Genomic DNA, 11,915 nt, shown 5'->3' with positions numbered 1-11,915 from the left:
GCTCGACGAAGCGGGAAGATCGTCCTTGGGCGGACTGCAGGGTTGTATGCGGCATTAGAAAGACATTGTGTGGCAAAAAAAAAAACCATGAAGTTATTCGGGAGTCCGGATACTCACGATCTCGCCAGGGGCTTGGCCCTTGGAGGCCAGTCCTCGTCGTCGTCACTGGCATTGGCAGAGCAGTCCGGGGGAAGAGTTTTTCCCTTCTTGGACCCTTCGGCCTCCCTCGTTGGGGAGGCCTTCCTTTTCTTCTCTCCCCCCACTGGGGGAGAGGCTTTCTTCTTCTCCTCCTCACCTTGGTGAGAGGAGTCGGCCTCGGAGTCGTCATCCGATAGGACCTGAAAACGGGAACTCTTCCGAGTCCCCGTGGCCTTCTTCTTGGCCTTCTTCTCCGGCACCACGTGGGGTGCCGGAGCCAGCAGCCCCGTTAGACGGGCGTCCGCTGGGTCCTCTGGCAATGGGGCCGGACAGATAGTCTGTTCGGCCTTCGCCAGCCAGTCCTGTCAAAGGAAAAGGGAGTTTAGATCCCGCATAGAGTCAAACTATGGAAAACGAGCGTTCCGTAAAGGACAAAATCACTTACCTCGTCAGCCGGACGCTGCGAGCTGAATCCGCGATCTTCGGTAGCGGATGCGGGAGCCTCGGCGCCCTTGAACAGCACCTTCCAGACATCTTCGTACGTAGTGTCGAAGAGCCCGCTCAGAGTCTGGTGCTGCGCCGGATCGAACTCCCACATGTTGAAACCCCGTCGTTGGCACGGGAGAATCCGGCGGATGAGCATGACCTGGACTACGTTGACAAGCTTGAGCTTCTTGTCCACCAGCTTTTGGATACAGGCTTGGAGTCCGGTCAGCTCCTCCGAATCACCCCAGATCCGGCCACTCTCTTTCCAGGAGGTGAGCCGTGTAGGAATGCCAGATCTGAATTCGGGGGCCGCTGCCCAATCAGGGTCACGCGGCTCGGTGATGTAGAACCACCCCGATTGCCACCCCTTAATGGTTTCCACGAAAGTGCCCTCCAGCCAAGTAACGTGGGACATCCTGCCCACCATGGCGCCTCCGCACTCCGCTTGGCTGCCCTTCACAACCTTCGGCTTGACACTGAAGGTCTTGAGCCACAAGCCGAAGTGGGGCTGGATGCAGAGGAAGGCCTCGCACACGACGATGAACGCCGAGATGTTGAGGATGAAATTCGGGGCCAGATCATGGAAATCCAGGCCGTAGTAGAACATGAGCCCCCGGACGAAGGGATGAAGTGGGAAGCCCAGTCCGCGGAGGAAATGGGGAAGAAATACTACCCTCTCATGGGGCCTGGGGGTGGGGATGAGCTCTCCCTCGTCGGGGAGCCGGTGCGCGATGTTGCTGGACAAATATCCGGCGTCGCGCAGCTTCTGGATCTGCCCCTCCGTGACGGAGGAGGCCATCCACTTGCCTCCCGCTCCGGACATAGTTGGAGAAGGTTGAGGTGAGAAGTGCGGACTTGGGCGCTGGAGCTTGAGTTCGCGGAGATGGATAAGCCAAGGAGGAAGAAGGCGCAGGTAAAAGGGTTGGATCTTTATCCCCTTATATGGGCGGACAAAAACATGTGTCCCCACCGGCCTGGTAAAACTCGCTTATCTCCCAAGCGCCGCAATCAATGGCGCGGTTGGGTTACCCACGTCCGTATTGATGGGAATCCCGGAATAAGGGGAACACGATCTCTGCTTCGACAAGACGTGCCAAGGAAACCGCTTCGCTAAACGCGCTGAGGTGGTACAATAAAAACAATTCAAGTAAAGGCTTGGTAGTGGTGTGATGTCACGCCACAAAACGGTCAGCAGATTGAACTGGTGTAATATTATTCTCCCTACGGTGGTACGTGGAATTTATTTTTGCAGAGCCGGACACTATCCTGGTGTTCACAATCTTCTATAAATTATTCGGAGGAGGAACCCGCCTTGCAATGCCGAAGACAATATGCGCGCCGGACTCGTCGTCATTGAAGCCTGGTTCAGGGGCTACTGAGGGAGTCCTGGACTAGGGGGTGTCCGGATAGCCGAACTATCATCATCGGCCGGACTCCAAGACTATGAAGATACAAGATTGAAGACTTCGTCCCGTGTCCGGATGGGACTTTCCTTGGCGTGGAAGGCAAGCTTGGCGATACGGATATGTAGATCTCCTACCATTGTAACCGACTCTGTGTAACCCTAGCCCTCTCCGGTGTCTATATAAACCGGATGGCTTTAGTCCATAGGACGAACAACAATCATACCATAGGCTAGCTTCTAGGGTTTAGCCTCCTTGATCTCGTGGTAGATCCACTCTTGTAACACACATCATCAATATTAATCAAGCAGGACGTAGGGTTTTACCTCCATCAAGAGGGCCCGAACCTGGGTAAAACATTGTGTCCCTTGTCTCCTGTTACCATCCGCCTAGACGCACAGTTCGGGACCCCCTACCCGAGATCCGCCGGTTTTGACACCGACACCGACCCTTAGCTCGGAGCCGACTGCGCCGATTGAGGACGGATGGCTGGACACCGCCTCGGGGGCTGCTATCTCTATGGCGATTGAGCCGAACACCAACCCTGTCCTTTGCGAAGCTCGTGACTCCAAGGTGCCGGACTCCTCTCCGGACTCCGAACCTCCCGCGCCCCTGCCAATCGAATCCGATTGGGCGACGGTCATGGAGTTCACTGCCACGGACATCTTTCAGCACTCACCCTTTGGCAACATCCTGAATTCACTAAAGTCTCTCTCTTTATCAGGAGAGCCCTGGCCGGATTATGGTCAGGAAGGTTGGGATGCGGACGACGAAGAAATTCAAAACCCACCCACCATATTGACATACTTATGTTAGACTCCTGCGTACATCTTTTTTAAGATCCTCAATTCGGCTTTTCTTTCCGAACACCAAACTGAGCATCAGGGGCTACTTTCTATGCGGTAATATTTTTACATATCTTAAATACATACCTCAAAGCCTGTTAGAAGGCTGGCGCAGGCTTCAGTCAGCCCACTCTTGGCGGACTGAACTTTCTGGATCACCACACTCATAACAGTGCGGTGCTCCTCGTCGATGGAGGCGCCGTTAAGCGCCTCTAGCAAATTATCCGGTGCCTCCGGTTGGACGGAGGTCACCGGTGTCGCAGTCTCGCCCTTCTTACGAAGGGGCCGCTCGCCGGACTCCGGAACCACTGAAGGTTCTAGTGCGGAGTCCAACCCAGGGCCAGACTTAGAGCCCTTTGGGGTTTGATCCCCCTTGTGCCTAGAGTTCGGGAGGTCGCCTTGCGGCGCCTCCGGGACCTCCTCCTCCTGGGTAGCCCCCTTTTGGGACCCCACCTCGGCGTTATCCGCAGCACGAGGAGAGGAGACGGCCGGAAGTGAAGTGCTATCCACGTACGATGGCGCCAGGGAGCCGCTCGTTGAAGTGTCGAGCCCGTCCTTGGGCGGGCTGCAGGGTTATATTTGGCGTTAAGAGATTCTATGCGACAAACGAAACACCATGAGTCATTCTGGTATCCGGACACTTACAAAGTCGCCAGGGGCTTAGTCCTTGGTGGCCACTCCTCTTCATCATCGTCGGCGTTGGTGGAGTAGTCCGGAGGGAGGGTCCTTCCGTTCTTGGACCCTTCGGCCTCCCCCATTGGGGCGGCCTTCCTTTTCTTCTCTCCCCCCGCTGGGGGAGAGGCCTCTTTTTCCTCCTCCTCGCCTTTGTGGGAGGAGTCCGCCTCGGAGTCGTCGGACGATCAGTCCGACAACACCTGGCGGTGGGAACTCTTTCAAGTTCCCGTGGCCTTCTTCTTGGCCTTCTTCTCCGGCACCACGTAAGGTGCCGGAACCAGCAGCCCCGTCAATCGGGCGTCCGCTGGGTATTCTGGCAAGGGAGCCGGACAGTTAACCTACCCGGACTTCTTTTGCCAGGCCTGTCAAAGGCAACGGAGTTTAGACCCCGCATAGAGTCAAACTATGGAAAATAAACGTCTTGTAAAGGGTAAAATAGCTTACCTCGCCGGCTTGACGCTACGAGCTGAATCCGCGATCTTCGGTAGCGGATGCGGGAGCCTCGACGCCCTTGAACAGCACCTTCCAGGCATCTTCGTACATAGTGTCGAAGAGTATGCTCAAGGTTTGGTGCTGTGCCGGATCAAACTCCCACAAGCTGGAGGCCCGTTGTTGGCACGGGAGGATCCGGTGAATGAGCATGACCTGGACTATGTTAACGAGCTTGATCTTCTTGTTCACAAGGTTTTGGACGCAGGTTTGGAGTTCGGTCAGCTCTTCTGAATTACCCCATGTCAGGCCCTTCTCTTTCCAGGAGGTGAGCCGTGTGGGGATGCCAGATCGGAACTCGGGGGCTGCTGCGCATTCTGGGTCACGCGGCTCGGTGATGTAGAACCACCCTGATTGCCACCCTTTGATGGTTTCCACGAAGGAGCCCTCGAGCCATGTAACGTTGGGAATCTTGCCCACCATGGCGCCTCCACACTCCGCCTGCTGGCCCCCCACTACCTTCGGCTTGACATTGAAGGTCTTCAGTCATAAGCCGAAGTGGGGCTTGATGCGGAGGAAGGCCTCGCACACGACGATGAATGCTGAGATGTTGAGGACGAAATTCGGGGCCAGATCGTGGAAATCCAGGCCGTAGTAGAACATGAGCCCCGGACAAATGGGTGAAGTGGAAAACCTAGTCCGCGGAGGAAGTGGGTGAGAAACACCACCCTCTCATGGGGCCCGGGGGTGGGGATGAGCTGCCCCTTGTCGGGGAGCCGATGCGCGATGTCGCTGGACAAGTATCCGGCCTTCCGCAGCCTCTTGATGTGCCCCTCCGTGACAGAGGAGGCCATCCACTTGCCTCCCGCTCTGGACATGGCTGGGGAAGGTTGAGGCGAGATGTGCGGGCTTGGGCGCTGGAGCTTGAGTGCGTGGAAATGGATAAGCAAAGGAGGAAGAAGGCGTAGGTAAAAAAGGTGGATCCTTATCCCCTTATATGGACGGACGAAGCTATGCGTTCCCACCAGCCTGGTAAAACTCGCTTATCTCCCAAGCACCGTAATCAATGGCGCGGTTGGGTTACCCACGCCCGTATTGATGAGAATTCCGGAATAAGGGGACACGATCTCTGCTTTGACAAGACGTGCCAAGGAAACTGCCTCGCTAAACGCGCTGAGGTGGGACAGTAAAAACGATTCGAATAAAGGCTTGGCCGTGGTGTGATGTCACGCCACGGAATACGTCAGCAGATTGAATTTGTGTAAATATTATTCTCTCTTTGATGGTATGTGGAACTTATTTTGCAGAGTCGGACACTATCCTTGTGTTCAAAATCTTCTATGAAGTATTCGGAGGAGGAACCCGCCTTGCAATGCCGAAGACAATATGCGTGCCGGACTCGTCATCATTGAAGCCTGGTTCAGGGGCTACTGAGGGAGTCCCGGACTAGGGGGTGTTCGGATAGCCGAACTATCATCTTCGGCCGGACTCCTGGACTATGAAGATACAAGATTGAAGACTTCGTCCCGTGTCCGGATGGGACTTTCTTTGGCTGGAAGGCAAGCTTGGCGATACGGATATGTAGATCTCCTACCATTGTAACCGACTCTGTGTAACCATAACCCTCTTCGGTGCTTATATAAACCGGAGGGTTTTAGTCCGTAGAACGAACAACAATCATACCATAGGCTAGCATCTAGGGTTTAGCCTCTCTGATCTCGTGGTAGATCTACTCTTGTACTACCCATATCATTAATATCAATCAAGCAGGAGTAGGGTTTTACCTCCATCGAGAGGGCCCGAATCTGGGTAAAAACATAGTGTCCCTTGTCTCCTGTTACCATCCGCCTAGACGCACAGTTCGGGGCCCCCTAACCGAGATCCGCCGGTTTTGACACCGACAACTCCCATTTCGATCGCCGCTACGATGCCCTTGTTACACGCAGTAGCTTCAGCTTGTAAAGCCGACGTGAGATGATCCATCTTCCCTGCACACGCAGCAATGACGTCCCCCTGATCCGATCTCATAAACAGCCCCAGGCTCCCCCCCCCTTTGCTCCACATGAAAAGCTGCGTCAAAGTTAATTTTGACAAAACCTTTCCTTGGTTTACTCCACCCTGCTATTGTATGCGTTGTGTCATGTTTTTCAGCCTCCAAAGATCCATTCTGAAAATCATCAAGTATTCTGCGGATGTTGTAGGCCACTCCTTCGGTGGGCTTCATCTTGCCGCCATGGTTTGCCTTAAAGCCTATGACTTAATGACCAACAATGACACAACAAGAAAACAAAACAATGAATGAAGAACAACACAGCAAAGCGCGCGAGACCTTCTAGTCAATGTTCTAAAATCAAAAATTATAAAAGGAGAACTCCTTCAACCTACTCTTTCTCAACCTCTTTTTTTCTTTTTTCTTTTGAGGGTGAGTCCTTCAACCTTTCAAGAAAACGAGCAGACAGGTAGGGGAAAAACAAACCAACACATTTCACAAGTTACAGTCGTACCCCGAATGGTTGCAAGCATCAACTCTTCTACCACCGGTCAACGCTCTCATATCAAATGTCCACTGTGTGTAGAAGAGCTCGGACCACGGGCAATGCCCGCGATGGCTGCAGCTGCACTCCAATTGGATCACGTACTCCTATGACATGGTTGACAAACGATCCTCATCCAACTGCTGATTCTCCGAGAGAGAACGAGATGAGGCACCATGATCACCATCGAGCAAGGACGTCCAGCCGAGACACCCTCCGGCTCGCGCTTCTTCTCTTCCTGCTCCTGTCGTCCTCGCAGCTGCGCGGCGCGAGCTCTGCGCCCGGCGAGGCAGAGGCGCTCCTGGAATGGAAGGACAGCCTGCCGCTGACCGCGGCCGCCGCGGGCGCTCTGGGCTCGTGGGACCGGGCGGCCGCCGCCAACTCCAGCTTCGTGGTGTGCTCGTGGCACGGCATGACGTGCGACGTCTTCGGCCGGGTCGTCGGCGTCGACGTGTCCGGCGCCAGCATCGACGGCACGCTCGACGCTCTGGACCTCTCGTCCCTGCCCAGCCTCGGCAGCCTCAACCTCAGCTACAACGCGCTGGTGGGATCGTTCCCGTCGAACGTGTCCGCGCCGCTGCTTAACATCACGTCGGTGGATTTGTCCAACAATAATTTGTCGGGCCCCATCCCGCCGGCCTTGCCTGCGTACATGCCCAACCTCGAGCACCTCAACCTTTCGTCCAACCAGTTCGCCGGCGAAATACCGCCTTCCGTCGCCAACTTGACCAGGCTTCAGAGCCTTGTTCTTGGCAAGAACAGTTTTTCCGGCGGCATTCCGCCGGCGCTCGGTTCCATCTCGAGGTTACGAGTGCTCGAGCTGCACAGCAACCCGCTGGGCGGCGCGATCCCCGCCTCTCTCGGCAAGCTCCGGTCGCTGGAGCGCATCAATGTCAGCATCGCTCAGCTGGAGTCCACCCTTCCGACGGAACTCAGCCACTGCACCAACCTCACCGTCATCGGCCTCGCCGTCAACAAGCTCTCCGGGAAGCTGCCGTTGTCGTGGGCCAAGCTGAGGAAAGTACGGGAATTCAACGTCTCCAAGAACATGCTCACCGGGGATATCTTGCCGGACTACTTCACCGCGTGGACACGTCTCACGGTGTTTCAGGCGGACAAGAACCGTTTCATCGGCGAGGTTCCCGCAGAGGTCGGCATGGCGTCGAGGCTGGAGTTCCTCTCCTTCGCGACCAACAACCTCTCCGGCGAGATCCCGGCGATCATCGGAAGTCTGACGAATCTGAAGCTGCTGGACCTCGCCGAGAACGAATTCTCTGGTACTATTCCACGGACCATCGGCAACCTGACAAGATTAGAGACTCTTCGACTGTACAACAACAAGCTCACCGGCGGGTTGCCTGACGAGTTGCGGAACATGAGGGCGCTGCAGAAGATATCCGTGAGCACCAACATGCTCGACGGGAAGCTGCCGGCCGGGCTTGTCCGGTTGCCAAACCTCGTCTACATCGTCGCCTTCGACAACTTCTTCTCCGGGACAATCCCGCCGATTTCCAGCCGGCAGCTGACCGTGGTAAGCATGGCAAACAACAACTTCTCCGGCGAGCTGCCCCAAGGGCTGTGCTTGAGCGCCTCCCGCCTCATGTACCTTGGCCTGGACAGCAACCAGTTCACCGGCACCGTGCCTGCTTGCTACCGCAACTTGACCAAGCTGGTACGCATCAGGATGTCACGTAACCGGCTTACCGGCGACGTGTCACAGGTCTTGGGATTGCATCCTAACCTTTACTACATCGATCTCTCCGGGAATGCCTTCGGCGGCGAGCTCCCAGAGCACTGGGCTCAGTTCCAGAGCCTCTTGTATCTGAACCTGGACCGCAACAAGATCACCGGGACAATTCCTCCCGGTTTCGGTGACATGGCCGCACTGAAAGATTTGAGCCTCGCTGCGAATCACCTCGCCGGCGCGATCCCCCCGGAGCTCGGCAAATTACAGTTGCTCAATGTGAACCTGAGGCACAACATGTTGTCAGGTCCGATTCCTTCGACACTAGGGAACGTCACAACCATGCTGCTGCTGGACCTGTCTGGGAATGAGCTCGACGGCGGCGTGCCCCTGGAGCTCACGAAACTGGACCGCATGTGGTACCTGAACCTGAGCAGCAACAACCTCACCGGAGCGGTGCCGGCTCTGCTGGGCAAGATGAGCTCGCTGAGCGACCTGGATCTCAGTGGCAACCCGGGCCTGTGCGGCGACGTAGCCGGCCTGAAATCCTGCAGCTTGCATGCCACCGGAGACGGAGTAGGCTCACGGCGACACAACATCAGGCTGGTCCTTGCTGTCGCCCTTTCTGTTGTCGGCGCGCTGCTCTTCTTCGTCGCTGCAGTGGCTCTCCTGCTCGTCCGCAAGAATAGGCGAACCGACGAAGACACGGAGGAGACAACCGCGAGCGGCAGCGGCACGACGGATCTGCAGGCGTCCATATGGAGCAAGGACGTGGAGTTCTCCTTCGGCGAGATCCTGGCGGCGACGGAGCACTTCAACGAGGCCTACTGCATCGGCAAGGGCAGCTTCGGGAGCGTGTACCACGCCAAAGTGCCCGGCGGCCACTCTCTCGCCGTGAAAAAGCTCGACGTGTCGGAGACAGGGGACGCGTGCTGGGGCATCAGCGAGAAGAGCTTCGAGAACGAGGTGAGGGCCCTGACGCACGTCCGCCACCGGAACATCGTCAAGCTCCACGGCTTCTGCGCCACCGGCGGCTACATGTACCTGGTCTACGAGCGCGTCGAGAGAGGCAGCCTGGGCAAGGTGCTGTACATGGGCGGCGAGCGCAGCGGCGAGAGGTTCGACTGGCCAGCCAGGATGCGGGCGATCAGGGGCCTGGCGAGCGCGCTGGCCTACCTGCACCACGACTGCTCGCCGCCGATGATCCACCGCGACGTCTCCGTCAACAACGTCCTTCTGGACGCCGAGTACGAGACGCGGCTGTCAGACTTCGGCACGGCGAGGTTCCTCGCCCCCGGACGCTCCAACTGCACCAGCGTCGCCGGCTCCTACGGATACATGGCACCGGGTACGCACTCTCTATGCACCCCGAGTTGTCCTCCATTACTGCTTTGCTTGCAAGATCACATTTGCCGTCGCGTTTCTTGCTGCAGAGCTCGCCTACTTGAGGGTGACGACCAAGTGCGACGTGTACAGCTTCGGCGTGGTGGCCATGGAGATCCTGACCGGCAAGTTCCCGGGCGGGCTCATCAGCTCACTGTACAGCCTCGACGAGGCGCAGGCCGGTGTCGGCAAGTCGGCGGCGCTCCTGCTGCTCAGGGACCTGGTGGACCAGAGGCTGGACAATCCCGCCGAGCAGATGGCAGCGCAGGTGGTGTTCGTCTTTGTCGTGGCACTATCCTGTGTCCGCACCAACCCCGACGCTCGCCCGGATATGCGCACCGTGGCTCAGGAGCTCTCCGCTCGCCGGAGGTCCACCTTGGACAAGCCGTTCACGGCGATCATGATCGGCGACCTCGTTAGTTCGCGAGTATGACATGTGCTGGTTAGTAGTACCATTTGTACAGGTTTGTATTGTTTTTGGCGATGGTTCTGTATTGTTCATTCCATTCGTATGTTTCGTGTAAACATCGTTGCTATGCTTGACCTATTAGTTTCCGCAGAAGAACGCCTCTGCCTGATTGTTCTGGGATGTGTCTGGTGGACTGGGATCAGGTGACATGCGCTCCGGTGACATGCATGGTGACATGCGGCTCAAATTCAAATTTAAGCATTGCGAAAAAATCTGAAAAAAATCATGCATGTTCACAGCACATATTAAGATAACTCCTAAAAATTTCAGATCAAAATTCAAAACATACATCGAGAAACAAAAAAGAGAAATCTGTCATGAATAGTTCCTGAACGGTTCTCTGTAGACTATTCACATATGAGTTTCTCTTTTTTATTTCTCGATGTATGTTTCGAATTTTGATCTGAAATTTTTAGGGGTTATCTTAGTATGTGCTGTAAACATGCATGATTTTTTTCAGATTTTTTCGTAATGTTTAAATTTGAATTTGGATCGCATGTCACCGTGCATGTCACCGTAGCGCATGTCACCTGATCCCAGTCCGTGTCTGGTAGGTGATCGTTTGCATTGTATTTAAATAAAATTGTGTATAGGGCCCATCTAGATGTGACATCAACTTAGATGGTTGATGTCATCAATTGATTGTTGTGTCTTTTGTTTGTTTGTCTTGGTTTTTTCTAAGGGACACTATGGCTACTTTATTGAGTTGGTAATATGATTACGTCGTTTGCAATGGCATTCACCAATAAATCAGGGTTCATCGACCCCAGGGGCGGAATTGGGCCTATAGCAACTGGGGCTATAGCCCCAGGCGTGGCCCAACCCGTGTTGTAACACCCAGGATAAAATCTGGATATTTGTAGCTCTAAAGAGGCCTAGCCCCATGCGTGAGTGCCCCAGTCCCACGCCTCAGCAGCTCAGCCCATATACCTTCTCAAGTTCTCAGCCCAACTGACATCTCCATCAATAGGAACCCACGAAGCCTTGTGATCCTTTCGCCCGCCCACTGCACGGATGCGATCGATCGCGCGCGTGTAGCATCCCCATTGGCTCGTTTCCTGCGGCGCCGCCCTAGGTGTTCCCCCTCGACAGATGGGACGATCCAGTCCTGCGTAGGTGCACCTGATGCTCGTTGCTTCGTCGAAGCAGCCCTCCTTCAGGCTTCAAGCCTCATGTTCGGCTCCATCTCCACAACCATCTGGACAAGTAATCTCTAGTGTTGTATCAGCTATGCTTTTTCTAGTTCCTTTGTATCACGGGAAACCAATGAATCTCTCTATCCCCCAAAAAATAGCTGAATCCACAAAAGAAATCTGAAACCAATGAATTGCTGATGTTAAATTGTACTATTACTTTAGTCGATTTTGTTAATATTATTACCAATTGCAATGATGCACTTTGTTAAATTGATGATATGAGTCCAAAATTTGTTCTTGTTTTAATAACGAATTCATATTTTATTTTGAATGTGAATTTATGGCGTACTTGTAGGATGCACTAATATGTGTGGTATTCGGTGTTATTTAAAGCCGTTTAGTTTTAGCCCTAGGTTTTGAGAAATCCTGACTCCGCCTCTGATCGACCCACTTACAAGAACTATCACTATCATATGCAAATTTAGCTAAGGGAACGTTGGCTTACGGCGGACCGGCAGCGTTGCGCCGGTCGTGCATCGCTGGATCCGTCGTGATCATACGCACCCGATTAGCGCCACGTCATGCTGCTGCAGGCTCCACACGGACCGCTTCGGTGTTGCCTTATCTCCACCACATAGCGTGTGTAAGGGCATATTTATCCCCAAGGTGTTTTGGTGATTGATGACAATGCTTTTGCGGACTAATCGTGTGCGTTGAGTTTTTCAGAGATTCA

The 11,915-nt window shown here is 54.7% G+C and overlaps 1 pseudogene; it reads left to right on the top strand.

The window, feature by feature from the left end:
• The first annotated feature begins 6,676 nt into the window (after positions 1 to 6,676).
• Positions 6,677 to 10,010, top strand: LOC123090548 (MDIS1-interacting receptor like kinase 2-like; annotated as a pseudogene).
• Positions 10,011 to 11,915: the final 1,905 nt, after the last annotated feature.

Source organism: Triticum aestivum, chromosome 1B, assembly GCF_018294505.1.
Source record: "Triticum aestivum cultivar Chinese Spring chromosome 1B, IWGSC CS RefSeq v2.1, whole genome shotgun sequence".
NCBI classification, from domain to species: Eukaryota; Viridiplantae; Streptophyta; class Magnoliopsida; order Poales; family Poaceae; genus Triticum; species Triticum aestivum.
Note: the sequence above shows the minus strand (reverse complement) of the source record. Positions and strands in the feature narration are given on the sequence as shown.